The 17696-nt window shown below is 41.1% G+C and overlaps 1 pseudogene; it reads left to right on the top strand.

The window, feature by feature from the left end:
• Positions 1–15772: 15772 nt before the first annotated feature.
• Positions 15773–16940, top strand: LOC142452534 (dehydrogenase/reductase SDR family member 7 pseudogene; annotated as a pseudogene).
• The last annotated feature ends 756 nt before the right edge of the window (positions 16941–17696 follow it).

The following is a 17696-nucleotide window of genomic DNA, read 5'->3' as shown; positions in this document are numbered from 1 at the left end:
TGTAAGTACATCTCTCCTCCTCCATTGATTTATATTTGGTTTCTTGGTGTTTTAATACACTCTAAACTTCATCTTACTCTATATGTTCAATTCCTTTATTTATTTTTATATTATAACAGTTTTAATGTAAATTAGATGGGAGATTATCTTTTAGCTCACCAATTTTGTTTAACTTTTTTATGAATTAGGTGAAGGTTTACAGAGCAGATGATCATTTTCATAATCAAAAATTCATACATTATTTTGTTTCACTTTATACATTGCAATCCTTTTGATGCATCATCACTCATCATAATTCCTCCCTATATTTCTTGTGTCCATTTCTCCTTCCCTAATCCACTGAAATTTGTCCTTTGGTAGATATTGCCCATTAAAATATCACCAATTGACTCACTTTCTTACTCAGTCTTTCACTGTCTCCCTTACTTTCTCACTTTCTCATTCTCTCACTCACTCTCTCTCTCACTAATTTTCTCCCTCACTCACTCACTCACTCACTCACTCACTCTCTCACTAACTCACTCACTCTCACTGAACTCTCTCACTCACTTTCTCACTCATTCACTCCCTGACTCTCACTCTCTCACTCACTCACTCATTCACTCACTCACTCATTTTCTAACTCACTCTGACTCGCTCACTCTCTCACTCTATCTCTCACACACTCTCTCAGTCTCTCACTCTCTCACTCTCTTACTCACATACTCACTATCCCACTCTTAGTCTCTCACTCACTCACTCACTCACTCACTGTCTAACCTGCTCTCTCACTCACTCTCTCACTCAATAACTCACTCACTCTGTCACTCACTAACTCAATCGCACTCACTCACTGACTCTCTCACTTCCTGTCTCACTCAGTCTCTCACTCTCTCACTGACTCTCTGACTCACTCACTCACTGTCTCTCTCTCACTATCTCACCCTCTCAACATATTCCTTCAATCGCTCATTCACTCTCACACACTAACACACTCTCTCTCTTACTCTCTCACTCACCTCTCACTGACTCACAGAAAAAAAATCACCAATTTTGTATTCAGCACTTTAAACTACTATCAATGCCTCCAATAGTTTAATATGTATTTTCTCCTGGATTTCTCTTCTTCCTTTTTGTGTTAGTCCAGGTAAACTAGATAAATGAATTCATAGACACACATGTTCTTTCCAGAAAACCCAGTAAACTGCATGAACATGCCTGACCTCTGGCTAGCCAAAGAGAAAACACTATCGTCAGGCAGAGGTCAAACAAGGATCCACTCTCCATCTTTATGATTTGTGTCTATAGTACCCCACGCCCAATGCACCATAATATGCTAGTGTCGGTTGACTACAGAAACAAATCCAGAGAGACCCTCATATGTGTATAAGAAAGACCTTTACATAAAGGTAATTATACATTAAGAAAACATCCTAGCCCAGTCCAGATCAAGTCTATAAGCCCAATATTAGTCCATATGTCCAATACCAATCTATAATTCCTCTTCAGACTTACAAAACACATGCAATGATGCCAAATGCAGGAAAATCACAGGCCAGTGTATGAGGAGTCTTATGGATCCAGTAGTTGGTGTTGTTAGCATCTCATCACTGTCAGGGGTCTCCTAGTGGCTCCTCCAGCTCCACTCTGGCTGCATCAGCATAACTCCATCCAGCTCATTGTCCCTAGTGTCTCACAGGGAATGTGTGTCCCACCTCCAATGAGCTATCTCCTTTGTGCCTCCAAATGAGGTCAGCAATATGGGGCCTGACTGACAGGCTAACCTCTACCCCTTCACTCTTAATCCTCTCAAATCGACAACAGATTATATAACTAGCACACTCTTGTGAAATCTTCCATTTCACCCAAGTTAACACCTTATAACAATCTAACATATTTCTTTTTAAAATAGTTTCATTGTGATACACTTTATCTTAAAATTTAATCATTCAGTCATATTAAGACGATTTGTGCAATCATCACTACAGTCAATTTCAGAATACTTTCTTCTCATACTCATTGTTGTTAGCTCCATATTTTCTTCCATCCTCCTTTGCCATATTCCTGAGCAATTATCAATCAAATTTCTGTCTCCTATCTTGGATTTCATATACAGAAAATCATACAAAACACAAACAGGAAGTAAACAAACAAAGTAAAGCCCAAAAACGACGACACAAAACAGAAAACCCTCTATCAAAAACAAAGCAGAATATAGAAAGTACCCAAATTACTCCACATAGAGATGGTTGTAAGCACTTGAGAGGCTTGGTAAAGTAACAGCATACAAGATTAACAAGCAGAAATTAATTGGATTCCTATATACCAGCAAAGAGAGTTCTGAAAAAGATTAAAAAAATAAACCATTTAAATAGCTACATAAAAGTTTAAATACCTAGGAATATACCTAACCAAAGAAACAAAACACCTGTACAAAGACAACTACAGGACATTATTACAAGAAACCTACACAAATAGAAGGATATCCTGTTCTCATGGATAGGACTTAATATTGTGGAATGTGAAAATGGCAATATTACTTAAAGCAATCTACAAATACAACACAATTCCAATACAAATCTCAACTTCATTCTTGATTTAAACAGTCTAATTGGCACTTCAATTACATATCCTACAATTCAATAGTTCAATTATATAAAGAATTGTACAATAATTACCTCAATCAATTTGAGAACATTTACTTCTTCCTTGTACTCATTACTTGTGTAATTATTTTTTTTAGTTATGGCAAATGTGTACACTACAAAACATTCTCCAATTCAGTAATTTCTACATGTAAAATTCAGTGCCATTGATTATACTCTTCATGTTGTATAAGCATTATTGATATTCTTTTTCAAATTATTCCAACTCCATTAACATAAACTCAATGCCCCTAAATAAAAACTCTTCCTCCTTCACCCATGGTAACCACAGGTCATGTTTGGTTCATTTTTTCTAGCAGTTTTCTTAATATAGTCTTCCCATATCATACACTTCCATAGTTAAATCGCTTTTGAAAAGAGTTGTATATGCATCTTTACAATCAGTTCTAATTTTCCCTTCCCCCTCCCGCAATCATTGTTTGTTTCTCAATTCTCCACACCCTTTCCCCAACTACATTCTTTAAAGAAATTAAAAAGCTAATTACCAACTTCTGAAGGAAAAGGCCCAAGTTAAGCAAAGAACTTCTCATAAGAGAACAAAGTGGAGGGAGGAGTCAAGATGGCGTCCATGTACAATCACCCGCCTGGTGTACCTGTTGTTAGATCAGAAAATTGAGAAGTACAGAGGCCAATAGATTCAGTGTACTAAGGTGGCTGACTCAGACCCACCCCCACCCCCAGCCACCCCCCTAGATAGGACTCTAATCCCCAGAGTGCAGCCTAGGATTTTGCTGAGGGAGCAGGGCACTAATCCACCCAGTGAGAGGGTATTATATATGCCTCCACAGAAATGGGAGTGTGAATGCAGACTCCACCACTGTACGCCAAACTTTGAGGGTAATGTAGCCGCATGGAGCAAATTATGAACAGAGAGGTCTACAGGGCTGGCCCTAATCAGAGCCAATCTGACTCCCTCCCCAGCAGTATGTGCTACAAAGGACAACACTAAACCTACAGGCTGAGGAGAGGAGCCCTCCTGTGATGCCTACACGGAAGCAAACCAAGAAGGAAAAAGAGAGAGGAACTAGACCCCACATCACCATACCAAGCTCTGAGGAGCTGCTAAAGCACAGAGACAACAGCTTGAGACATGATGTCCCCTTGATGGAGCATACCGAGACAGAGGACAATACTGGGGACACACAGAAGGGAGTTAGTCTGGTCTAACACCTTCCCCTCTCCCCCCGTAGGGCAAACCAAGAAGGGAACATGCAATGGGAGAAAAGCCACAAAGCCCCTGAGGATACCCCCACAGTGACTTCAGGGTAGGGGGGACAGTTCCCAGAACCCTCCAGGTCCTGTGGGGAGACAGTCAAAAGGTAGAAGACAGACCTGGAATTATGTGCGCTTTTTCATTTTTTCCCTAATTTTATTTAAGCTTGTGTTTTCCTTTTGTTGTGGCTCTGTTGTTGTTGTTTTGCCTACCTATGAAAAATAGGCATAGGAAGCAAGCCCAAGAAGAAATCAGGTGAACTGAGGGTTCCGGAGAGACTTGGGGGAGTAGGAGGTAGGGGAAGGGAGCGGTGAGCAAACAATGCCATAGACAGGGGAACAACTAGGGAATTAAAATTAATAATGAGGAGGACATAGAGATCCTTGGGGTGTTGGAGCAACAGCAATCTAGCTGAGAGGAATTACTAAGAGACAGGAGAAGGGAGAGTGTGAAGGTGGGGCAGGAGGAAAGTAAAAGGCAACAGAAGAAAGATCTAGGAAGCAAATCTATGGATAGACATATAAACATAGATGTGTACATATATAAATATATTAATTCATAAAATAGAGGTATTGGTCTATGTACATATATTCATATGGAAATACATTGATGAAGTGGACAGACATTGGGCCTCTGCTCTAGCCCTCCCTCAATGCAAGAACACTTTGTTCTAACAACCTGGCATTCTGTGATGCTCACTCCCCCAGTACAATCACTGAAGACCAAATGGGTGCATAAACAAATGTGGTGAAGAAAGCTGATGATGCCTGCCTTTCAAAAGGTATAGCATTTGGGGTCTGAAAGTTTGAAGTTAACAAGCAGCTGTCTAGCAGAAAAGCAACAAGCCCACATGGAAGATAGCACACCTGCTTGTTAGATCATGAGGTGTTGACAGGATCAGGTAACTGGCATCAGCGGACCCAAAACAAACAATATTGTTGACAACAAGGGGGCTCAGAGCAGAGACCCCAAATCCATTTGTAGGCAATAGGACATCCCCTCACAGAAGGGTAACAAGAAAGGGATGAGTCAACCAGGGAGCAATATAGCACCGATGAAACACACACTACTCCTCTGGTTCTTTGAGGCTTCCTCCCCTCATTATCAGGACCCCAGTCTTGCCTTTCAGTTCTGGCTGGAATGGAACATGTTCACTGGTACAGATAAGAGCTCATGACATATGGAATCCAGGTCAGATAAACCCCCAGGGACAGAAATGGGAGTAGCAATACCAGGAAGGCAGGGGGAAAGTGGGGGAACCAATTGCAATGATCGGCACATAATTCCCCCACCCAGGGGGAGAAACAACAGAAACATGGGTGAGGGGAGATAGCGGTCAGTGGCAGATATGAAAATAATAATTTATCATTTATCAAGGAGTCATCAGAGTAGGAGGGGGACGGGAAGGGAGGGATAAAAAAGGAACTGATATCAAAGGTTCAAATAGAAAGAAAAATAACTAGAATATGATGGCAACATACTTGATATAACTGATGTGTTATAAGCGCTGTAAGAGCCCCCCAATGAATTGATCTTTGTTTTTTTGATGGATGAGGTAGTTAGTTTATTGTGCCAACCTGACAGATAAACACATGTGGGGTTAATTGAAGGGGGCAGAGGGATACATGGCTCCGTGAGCCTCACCTTTCTAGTTCTCTGGTCTCTTGCTTTGTGTTGGTCAGACCAGGGTGCAGCTGCCTTAGCAGTTCCCTGCTTGAGCCGCCAAGGCTCACTTCCTGCAGGACATCCCCAAGGAGAAACCGCATAGACCTACCCCAATGCAGCCCTGGGTGGTGGAGCAACCTGTGGAGACCCCTGCCAGCACTGAGGTGTTTACACGTTGTTCACTGGCTGGGCTTTCCTCCTGCAGTTGGCGTCATTGCGTCTGGAGTTCTGCAAGTTTCTTAGATGTTGGTGAAACAATAGTACAGCAGCCGTTGATTTGATGGGTTGTAGAAAGCTGGGCTAGCCCACTGATCTGAACTCCACCGACTGGAAGACGGTGGAATTTGGTAATGACGTCCAGAACCAGCACTGCCATCTCTGTTAGATAAGAGGTAAATGGCTTCAGACCGCACTGAATCGCGTATCGTGTGGTGGTCCTCACAGCTTTTGGCTCAGTCTGCAAAGCATCCCTGGGACAAACAAGGGTCCCATCTGATGTCTCTCCCCATCATCTCACTCGGACGAGTACACAGGCGGGAGGCTTTGCAATCTTGCACATGACTTTAGGAATAGTAAGTTTCAGAAAGCAGCGTAGCTAGCCTTCAACCAGAGGTGGTAGAAATGTCACTCAAACCTCTCTTCCTGTGGCCACGGCCACCCCCATCCCCTTGACCTTTTCGTTGTTTCATGCTGAGTCCGAGCTCTTTTTCACCAACTTGGCTCCGGACTCAGCTTGGACATCTTATCCTCCCGCCATCCCTCCACACCGCGCCAGCGTTCCCCGGCAACCGTCGCTGCTGGGAATTCTGGGAGGGAGGAAGAAGACACTCTTCCTCCAACAGTCTCTGGGAAGCCATGAAACAGCAATCTTTTTAAAAATAATAATAAAAATTAAAAATGTAAAAAGAGAGCAAAGTAGAAGGGCTTTCACTACTTGACCTCAACTTCACTACTTGACAGCCAACGTTGGCAAAACAGCCTGGTACTGGTATAATGATAGATACATAGACCAATGGAACAGGATAGAAACCCCAGAAATAAAAGCATCCACTTAAAGACAACTGATTTTCACCAAATGACCACAAAAACATTAAATGGGAAAAGGACACCCTCTTCAAAAATAGTGCTGGACCATCAGAGAATCTTAATCTTCCCAGATCCGTGCCTCAAGTAGCAAAGAGAGGAGAGTCCATGCCATCCAAAGACCTGAAACACCTCAACAGAAGTGCTACAGCAATGAGAGCAGAACAGAGATTATTAATTAGACTGTTAGCCCAGTGACCCTGGTGCCTGTTTCATGGGACAAGTCAGAAGTCAAGGGACCAAGTGACTAGGAGGCTACAAATCAGGGAGAGACCTGATGGCTGGCTAAAGAGAAGTATTGTGTGGTGAAGAAAGCTGATGGTGCCCAGCTATCAAAAGAAATAGTGTCTGGCAAACAAGTGGCCATCTAGCTCAGAAGCAACAAAGCCCACAGAGAAGAAGCACACAAGCCTAAGTAGACACGAAGTTTTGAAGAGATCAGGTAGCAGACACCAAAGAACAAAATCCATCATTGTGTGATCACCTTCCCCACATAAATGCTGAAGACGAATGTGTGCATAGGTAACTGTGGTGAAGAAGGCTGATGGCGCCTGGCTATTGAGAGATATAGCGTCTGGGGTCTTAAAGGCTTGAAAGTAAACAAGTGGCCATCTATCCCAGAAGCAACAAAGCCCACATGGAAGCAGCACACCAACATGTGTGATCATGAAGGGCTGAGGGGACCAGGTTTCAAGCACCAAAGCCAGGGGTGGGGGGGAATCATATCATAGTGAATGAGAGGAGCACATGATGGGGTCCCAATGCCCATCTGTAGACAACTGGCTAGACCAGAGGATGCACAGCGGTACAGATGGGAACTGGAAACACAGGGAATCTAGGACAGATGAACCCCTCAGGACCAGCGGTGAGAGTGGCAATACCGGGAGGGAAGGGGGCATAGAAAAGGGGAACCGATCACAAGGCTCTACATATAACCTCTCTGGGGGATGGGCAACAGAAAAGTGGGTGAAGGGAGATGCCGGGCAGTGTAAGATAAAATAATAATTTATAAATTATTAAGGGTTCATAAGGAAGTGGGGAGCGGAGAGGGAGGGGGAGGGAAAAAAAGGAAAATGAGGAGTTGATTCCAGGAACCCAAGTGGAAAGCAAATTTTGAGAATGATGAGGGCAATGAATGTATAAGTGTGCTTTACCCAATTGATGTATGTATGGATTGTGATGAGTTGTATGAGCCCCAATAAATGATTTTTAAAAATAGAGAAGTATTGTTTTTACCAACAAGTGTCCATTAACCATATATCACTCCCTCTGATGTTCGCCTTAAAAACCACTTTGACAGAGGAGACCTCACCTCAGCTGGGGTCAGTTTATCAAAATGGGGGGGAGGGAGAAGACCATCAGTTGCTGCCATACAACATTGTGCTGTCACTCCAAATCAACCCAGACCCCTACAAGAGTGATAAACAAACGTTTCTGGAGATTCCAGTTTAGATGGGGAGAAAGAAGCATGCATGTCTCTGAGAAGATGATTGCATTACTATTGGGTCAACAGGAAGGAGCAACTTCACATTGGGAAAGAAATACATAACAGTGTGTACATAGAACCCAAAGGAAGAGTATGCACTATACTAATTGGACAATTTTGACCTCGTTTTCATCTAGCTTTGGTGATCCAGGCCATGTGCTATAGTCTAACAAACTTTGGACTGTGCGCTTTCAAGGTGAACAACATCCTTCATAGCAGGCCACACCAGAAGGACTCAATGTGGAAACTCCACTAAGTGAACTGGAGTTTACCCCAAATTCACCTGTAGCCCTCGGACTTAAGGCGGAAACTCCCTAGTGTGAAAAGAAGGAGATGACTGCTATCTCAAGGGTATAGAATTGGTGGCTGTTGGACTTTGGTTCAGATATTTTGCCTTGATGGTGCCCAATGCAGGGTGAGCCGGAACTACCATATATTTGCTATTTAAAAAAACTTTATTAGGGGCTCATACAGCTCTTAACACAATTTATACATGCATCCGTTGTATCGAGCACATTCGTGCATATGTTGCCATCATCATTTTCAAAACATTTCTTTCTATTTGAGCCCTTGGTATCAGCTCCTCATTTTCCCCCTCCCTCCCCCACACTCCCTCCCTCATGAACCCTTGATAATTTATAACTTTTTTCTTTATGTCCTACACTAACCAATGTCTCCCTTCACTCACTTTTTTATTGTCCATATCCCTAGGAGGGGGTTATATGTCGATCATTGTGATTGGTTCCCCCTTGTCCCCTCCACTTTGCTCTTCCCCTCCTGGTCTCATTATTGGTCCTGAGGGGTTTGTCTGTCCTGGATTTCCTGTGTTTCCAGCTCTTATCTGTACCAGTGTACATGCTCTGATCTAGCCAGATTTGTATGGTAGAATTGGGGTCATGATAGTGGGGGGGGGGTAGGAAGCATTAAAGAACTAGAAAAGTTGTATGTTTCATTGCTGTTATACTGCATCATGACTGGCTCATCTTTACAGATGGGCTTTGGGTCTCCATTCCTTGCTCGCCCTCATTCACATTGATATGACTTTTTTGTTATGGGTCTTTGATGCCTGATACCTGATTCCATCGACACCTCATGATCACACAGGCTGGTGTGCTTCTTTCATGTGGGCTTTGTTGCTTCTGAGTTCGATGGCTGCTTGTTTATCTTTAAGCCTTTAAAACCTCAGATGCTATATCTTTTGATAGCCAGGCACCACCAGCTTTCGTCACCACATTTGCTTATGTACCCGCTTTGTCTTCAGCAGTCTTGTCAGGGAAGGTGAACATCACAGAATACCAGGTTACTAAAACAAAGTGTTCTTTCATTGAGTACTTGACTAGAGGCCCAAAGTTTGTCTGCTACCTTAATACTTAACCTACAAATATATGTCCATAGACCTATATACCTATCATTATATATAAATATATTTACATATATACATGCCTGTATTTAGACCTCCATAAATGTCCTTTGTCTCCTAGTTCTTTCCTCTTTTCACTTTTCTCTGGTCCCAGTATCATGTTCAGCCTTCATTCGGGTTTCAGTATTTCCTCTCAGCTACATTGCTCTTGATCAAGCCCCACCAGGCATCCTGTGCTCTCCTTGCCATCGATTTTAGATAATTTGTTATTCCCTTGTCCCAAGACTTGTTGACATTCCCCTTCCCCCCCCCCCTTCCTGTGTCCCCCCGGGAACCATCAGTCTCATTGTTCTCTCTTCCAGATTATTTATCCCACCTATCTTCACACTTGATCTTAGCAAAAAGGCCGAGAAGCAATATCTTACCTAGATAGGTAAGCAGAGACAATAATAAGCACAAAAACAAGACAAAACAAAACAACAACAAACCAAGCTTCAAAAAAAGAGAGAAAAATCTATAAATAGTTCCAAGTCTGTTTGTTGGCCTTTAGGAGTGTTTTCCAGTCGAGTCTGATGGGGTGCCACACCCTGGCCCCAAAATTTATTTTTGGTATTCCATAGGAACTTCATTGCTTTTCTCCCCTTGGTGCTCTGTTGTACTACCCTTCATGTTTCACCCCGTTGTGGTAGAGTCAAATGGGACACAATTCCCACATTGTGTCTCCAATGTTGACCCCCGTAGCACTATGGGTCAGTGAGGGACGTTGTGTATTGTAGTGGGATCTGCCCTATGATCCTCTCGGTGCATTGGCTGCTCTAAGCAGGGATATCTTGCTTGGGGCTTGGCCCAGGATGTGTTCCACTCTCTCCTTTCATCTTTGTTTGTTCCTGGTGCTCTGATATTTACTATTTTAATATCTTTCTTGCTTCATCGTGACATGTATTAATATGACTGCATGGTTATGCCTTTTAAATGAATGTTATTGAAAGTTTTGCCCTATTATCAACCCCCATTATTTGTGTAAATAATATCCACTTAAGAGTTAAACTGAAAAAAAAAGAGTTAAACTGTAAAAATCATCTATACTTGTATGGTTTCCTTTTCTCAACAGTGTTCTGAATTCCATACCATTGGCGAAGTTCATGTAACTGTCAACAGAATTACCTTATGCCTCAGGGGATGTTTGATAATGTTCTCTAACATAAAATTATATTGATGTTTCTAAAGTGAAGCAGAAACTTATAAAAATCATTCATAGATGAATCAACCTGGGACTTAAACTTAATTCTAGTCCCAATCTATGAACAATTTGTTCTTGTGATATGGCCCTGGTTGTTGCTTGCTTTCATTAGGAGATCACTGAGGATATGGGTGCTGTAGCAAAGACCTCGACGCTAATCCATTCTAGAAGGAATTTCGAGATATGATGCAGTAGAATTCCAAAGCAATTTTTCCCATAAGAAATAACTGAAAACAGATTAATCCGTTATCAACCATCAAGTTTTTACCCCAACCTTGCCTTTTTATACAAAACATTACACAGAAACTTCACAGTAAATAAGTTCAGAGTTAAATAATATAATTTAAATAAGAAACACAACGTTAAAAACAGTTTTTTGGTTTGGGGTGTTTTTTTTATGGTAGCATGCTCACCTCAGCCCCCTTGGTGGTGCATGCGGATGTGGAAGGTGGGAGTGACAGGGGAGAGAGAGCAGGGAAGGGAGACAGGGGGAGAGGGAACAGGGGAGAGAGGGACCAGCAGAGAGAGGATGGTAGGAGAGGGGAGAGGGCCAGAGGAGGAAGGACGGGGAGAGAGCGATGTCTTTCTTTCTTTTAAAAATACTTTTATTGGGGGGCTCTTACAAGTTTTGTATCTGGATCTAGAGTCATTGTTTGGAAGGGGAGTCCCCTTCCGTAAAATCAACCGGTAGTTGCTTTTCAGGAGTTTTTTCCCTTCTTAGCCTTTCTTCACTAGGACCTGGCTGGCTTTCTCTTTAAAAAAGCTGTCTAATGTGGTCTACTATTGGCATTTCCTTAACTACTTTCTAAAAGAGTTTACTAATTATCCTTAACAATATTGATAACAAAGTTAACGAGTTCCTTATCATCATGAATCTTGTCAAAAGCTCATTCTTATGACCCGTTATTTTAATCTAAAAACTGTACAAAAGTCACAAGAACTAAGAAAATTATAGAAAAACGCTTGGAACACAGCCACAAAAGGTTTAAACAATGTGTACTAACAACACCAACTAAAGCAGAGTGAAACACAAACTGCTTTTGTTTACAAAAACCACGTGTATCAGTTCAGATTGCACTGTTTTGTTCCAGCTCTGATGAAAAATGTTCTTGACATTCCAATTTTGTTGAGTACTGATGAGGTTGAATACTGGGGGTTCTACTGTATTGACATTTTCACTGTTAAGTCCACCTTCCATGAACATGGGACAGTTTTGCATTCATGTAGATTTCTTTGGGTTTCTTATAGTAGTGTTCTGTATTTTTCTTTGCTCAGGTCTGTTATGTATTTTGTTATGATTATTCTTAAGTATTTCATTTTTTGTATGGTGACTGTATATCATAGTTTTCTTGATGTCGCCATTGAGAGTTATCTCAGTTGGTTATACGGGAATCTAATTTATTTCTGTTTATTAATTTTGTATCCTGACACGTTACCAAACTCCTCGATTATTTCCAACAATCTTTCTGTGGAATCCTTGAGGTTCTCTATATGTAGGATCATGTCACCTGAAAGTAGTGAGAGTTTCGATTCTTCTTTGCCTAATTTGATTCTCTTGATTTCTTTCTGTTTTCTAATGATTCTGGATAAAACTTTGAACACAATGTGGTATGAGTGGTGATAGGAAACATCCTTGTCAAGTTGACATGGAGACTCTTTTCCGTTTTTCCCCATTGAGCCTGATGTTAGCTGTTATTTTTTTTTTTGTATATGGTTTTTATTATGTTGAGGACTTTGCTTTCTAATCCTATATATATTTAATCATTTTATTAGAGGCTCATACAACTCTTATCTCAATCCATACATACATCAATTGTGTAAAGCACATCTGTACATTCATTGCCCTCATCATTCTCAAAACATTTGCTCTCCACCTAAGCCCCTGGCATCAGCTCCTCATTTTTACCCCTCCCTTCCCACTCCCCCCTCCCTCATGAACCCTTGATAATTTATCAATTATTATTTTGTCTTATCTTGCACTGTACGACATCTCCCTTCACCCACTTTCCTGTTGTCCGTCCCCCAGGGAGGAGGTTATATGTTGATCCTTGTAATCAGCTGCCCATTTCCAACCCACCCTCCTGGTATCACCACTCGTAGGACTGGTCCTGAAGGGATCATCCTCCCTGGATTCCCTGTGTTTCCAGTTCCTATCTGTATCAGTGTACATCCTCTGGTCTAGCCAGATTTGTAAGGTAGAATTGGGATCATGATAGTGGGGGGTGGGGAGGAGCATTTAGGAACTAGAGGAAAGTTGTATGTTTCATAGTTGCTAAATTCCACTTTGACTGGCTCATCTCCTCCCCGAGACCCTTCTATAAGGCGATGTCCAGTGGCCTACAAATGGGCTTTGGGTCTCCACTCCGTACTCCACACCTGATTCACAATGATATGATTTTTTGTTCTGATGATGCCTGATCCCTTCAACACCTCATGATCACACAGACTGGTGTGCTTCTTCCGTGTGGCCTTTGTTGCTTCTGAGCTAGATTGCCACTTGTTTATCTTCAAGCCTGCAAGACCCCAGACACTGTATCTTTTGATAATATTTTGGTTTTCTTCACCTTTTAGGTCATTTTTATCACTTGGTCTTCTAATATTTGGGTCATGAGATATTTATCTTTGGGATCACAAACTCTTGTTTCTATTTTGTTTTTTCACAGTCTTATCTAGTTCTAATATTTTGGTGCATAACTTTTGTATTTCTATTTGGAGTTGTTGAATTATTTTTAGCTTTTCATTCATTTTGTCAGAATTATCTTTTAGAGAAATTGTGGTCTCCATTATAGTCACTTGTTTTTTCTCTATTTCTATAAATCCCCCGCCTCCATTCCCTTAAAGTAACTGAAACCTGTCATTTCTGTAATCTCCCACATGGGAGGATGCATGGTCTTCTCCTCCAGGAGCTCCTCTAGGTCCACATCTGTATGTATTGGAGTTAACTGGATTATCCTGTTTCTGCAAGTTGTAGAGATTGACTGTTGTCTCCCAGGCGTGCTTTTAAAAAATATTTCTTAATACAGAGCAACCCCCATACCTGTTGTGGAACATGAGTAATTAAAGATGACCATGCAATTCAGCACTAGCCCACCCCCAGCAGGAGCCAAAGGCAGAAAGCAGTTTACTTTTGCCTTCATCAAAGTCCCACTTTGAGGCTGGCTCCCAAGTCACCAGGGAGTGTCAGGTAATGATCCATCTTACCAACAGGATGAAGTAGAGAATGAACTATTTAGAACACAACATTCTGAAGATTGTATGTCAGTGCTGGGCCCAGTTTCTATTTTGCGTGGGCCAGAGAGCCAGGCAAGTGACAACACTTTGGATCCTGGGCCTGAGGACTCACCACTGAGCTGAGTGTCTCCCCTAATGCAAGTCTTTTCAATTCTGCACCTGCCCAGGGTTGGTTAATCTTCAGATGGCATTGAAGGAGTTCTGCCACAATCCATTCCCCCAAATTCAAGCCAGATGCCGGAAGTCAGTGCAAAGCAGACCTATTTTTTTCTTATCCGGCTGATAGGCAATGAGCCCGTCTAGAATGCCTCAGTCTAGAATACCTCAGTCCCAGGAACCCTCTGAATACTTCCAGTCCAGGTCTGACTTAACCTCTCCCCAGTTGGGGAAGTGGGTCAATTGTGTTGGGAGGGAAGTAGATGGTGATCAGCTTACTACTAAGGTCCAGAAACATTGGGACAGGGCAGAACAACGTGAATCAGAGGCATCCTGCTTGGCAGCACAAAATTCACACTTTTGATTTTTGGGATCTTTTGTTGTCAATTGCTCCCTCTGAAGTGCTGAAATATAATTAACAGGGACTTGAACTTCTCAGACTACCGTAAAATTTCCGCTATTTCTTGGAGAGGGATTCAGAGTAGGTCTGATTATGTGTTGGGTCTCACTTATTAGTTTTTCTTATTGAGGTGTTGCAGAGTTCTATCGATTTTAGTTCCTTGTCTATTGTGTCATTGCTATAGATTTTTTCCCAGTCCATAGACTCACATTTTACTCTTTTGATAATGTCTTTTGATGTGCAGAGGGGTTTTTAACAGGTCCCACTCCTTTATTTTGACTTCCACTGTGTGCGCTTCCTTTACTATACTTGGTACTCTGTCATAGAGCCCTTAAGTTTGTCCCAGTTTTCTCATTGATGATTCTGTTACCTCTGCGGTTTACATTTCAATTTTTAATCCATCTTGAGTTCATTTTTGTGTATGGAGTGAGGTATGAGTCCGGTTTCGTTCTTCTGCACATGGAGATCCAATTTATGCAACACCATTTGTGGTAGAGAGTGTCCTTTTCCCACTTAAGGATTTTGGTCTTTTTTTTGAAAATCAGTTGTCTGTAGAAGGATGATTTTATTTCTGGGTTTTCTTTTCTATTCCATTGGTCTATGTAGCTGTCATTTTACCAGGTTGTGTTGACTTTGTGGCTTTTTAATAGGTTTTGAAGTTGAGTAGTGTAAGGTCTACGACTTTGTGAGGTGTTTTTTATCCTGGGTCCCATCCCTCTGTATATGAATTTGGTCATTAGTTTCGCCATTTATATAAAGAATGAAATTGGGGGTTGGATTGGCTTTGCATCGTATTTGTAGATTATCATACATAGTATTGACATTTTCACAATATTGAGGGTTCCTATCCAAGAACAAGAGATATTTTTCCATATGTGTAGGGTTCTTTTGGTTTCTTGTAGCTATTTTGTACAGAATTTTTGGTTTTTGGTTAGGTTTATTCCAAAGTATTTCATTTTTTGATGACTTTTATAAGTGGTATTATTTCCTTGATGTCTTTTTTGAGCTCTTTTCACTAGTATATAGAAATCCAATTGATTTCGCTGCTTGTTAATTTTTTATCCTGCTATTTTACCAAATCCCTTAAGGGCTAGTTGTTTCCAACAGTCTTTTTGTGGAGTTGGGGGTTCTATAAAATTATATTGTCTGAAAATGGTGAGACCTTCACTTTTTCTTAGCCAAGTTACAGTGATTGTTTTTGTTTTCTAATTGTTCTGGCTAAGACTTTGAACATGAGGTTAAAGAAGAGTAGTGCTAGAGGGTGTCCTTGTCTATTTCCCATTCTCATGCAAAATGTTTCAGTTTTTCCCCATGAATGGTATTGGCCCTTGGATTTTTGTATGTGGTCATTATTATGTTGATGAATTTTCCTTCAATTCCTTTTTTATTGAGTGTTTTAATCAGAAATGTGTGTTGGGTCGTGTGGCGGAGCTGAGTGAGCATTGCTGCAATGTTCTGAGAGTTTGGGCTAGCTTTGGGCACTCTGCTCTGGTCGTGGTGCACTTGCTATGCTTCCTGTGGGCAGGCAGTGACCTGAGCCTAATGTGGGCTGAGTGCAAGGGCAACACCCAGAATGGGAGCTGATTGATATGACGGTGTGGGTTCCCGGGGTATCAAGTATAACTGGTGAGGAGTTGGCTTACCAGCTATCTAAACTAGGAGTTTCTCTTGTGATACCCACCAGAAAAATGGACAAGCTGAAGGGGTGAAACAAAAATGTCTTGAGAATGGCAATTTAAAAGGAAAAGATGTACTTATTTTGCCCCTTGACCTAATGAACATAAAATCCCATGAAGCGGCCACCAAGGCTGTTCTCCAGGAGTTTGGTAAAATTGACATTCTGGTCAACAATGTTGGATGATTCCAACGTCCTTTGTCCATGAACACCAGCCTGCATGTCTACAGAGAGCTCATGACACTTAACTAACTAGGGACCGTGTCCTTGACAAAATGTGTTCTGCCTCACATGATCGAGAGGAAGCATGGCAAGATTGTCACTGTCAATAGCATAATGGGTATAGTGTCTGAGCAGCAAGCATGCTCTTCGGGTTTTTTATTTTTAATAGCCTCTGAACTTGCTACATATCTCAGTATTATCATTTCTACCATTTACCCAGGACCAATACTGAAGTCAAATATTGTGATGAATGAACTGAAGAAGTCATGAAGCCTTTAGGTAATGATGGAGACCAGCCCTTCAAGATGGCAACCGGTCATTTTGCCCAATTGATTTTAATCAGTATGGCCAATGATTTGAAAGATACCTGAATCTCTGATCACCCGTTTGTTTATTACATACTTGGGCCAATACATGCCAACCTTGACTGGGTGGCTAACCAGAAAATTAGGAAAGAGGAGAATTGAGAATTTTAAGAGTGATGTGGATGCTGACACCTATTATTTTAAATCCTTCAAGAAAAATCACAATAAAAAGAGCAATTTGGATTTTTCAAGCCACTAGAGAGAGATGGAAACCACAAAAACAATTTTCTTATGCACTGAAGACTAATGTATGGTTTCAATTTTTAATAGATGTAAGTTTTACTTCAACATATAACAGATGAAGAAAGCATGACAAGAATCTTATCATAAAAGTAATAATAACACCTATTCCTGGACAAAGAATATTTTAAAATAATACACAGAATTTCCCAAATGACTGCATTTTGAAATGGTAAACAGGACTCTAGAAACCATCATTTATTAAATGCATGTTATATGCAAAAAAGGTTGTTGGTGTCCAATGCTCTTCTGCACATATTTATATGATCTGCTTCTTTTTTGTCTTATGTGGTGGATTACAATGATATTTTTCAAATGCTGTACCATCCTTGCATCCTTAGTATCAATCCTACTTTGTCACGATGAATTAATGTTTTTATATATTATTGGAACCTATTGGCCAGAATTTTGTTGACAATTTTTGCATCGATGTTCATAAGGGATACTGGTATGTAGTTTTCTGTCTTTGTAAGATCTTTGCCTGGTTTTTATATCAGGATTATGCTCATTTCATAGAATGAATTTGAGAGTTCTGTCGCTTTCTATATTTTTGAATAGGCAGTGTGGAACTGGTGGCAGCCCTTCTTTGAATACTTGGTAGCATTCCCCCATGAAACGATCTCATCTTACACTTTTCTTCTCTGGAAATTTCGTGATCACCTCTATTTCTTGTTTTGTTATTGGTCTGCTTTGGTTTCCTACTCTGAGATAGTGA

This window comes from Tenrec ecaudatus, chromosome 7 (assembly GCF_050624435.1).
Source record: "Tenrec ecaudatus isolate mTenEca1 chromosome 7, mTenEca1.hap1, whole genome shotgun sequence".
Classification (NCBI taxonomy): Eukaryota; Metazoa; Chordata; class Mammalia; order Afrosoricida; family Tenrecidae; genus Tenrec; species Tenrec ecaudatus.
Note: the sequence above shows the minus strand (reverse complement) of the source record. Positions and strands in the feature narration are given on the sequence as shown.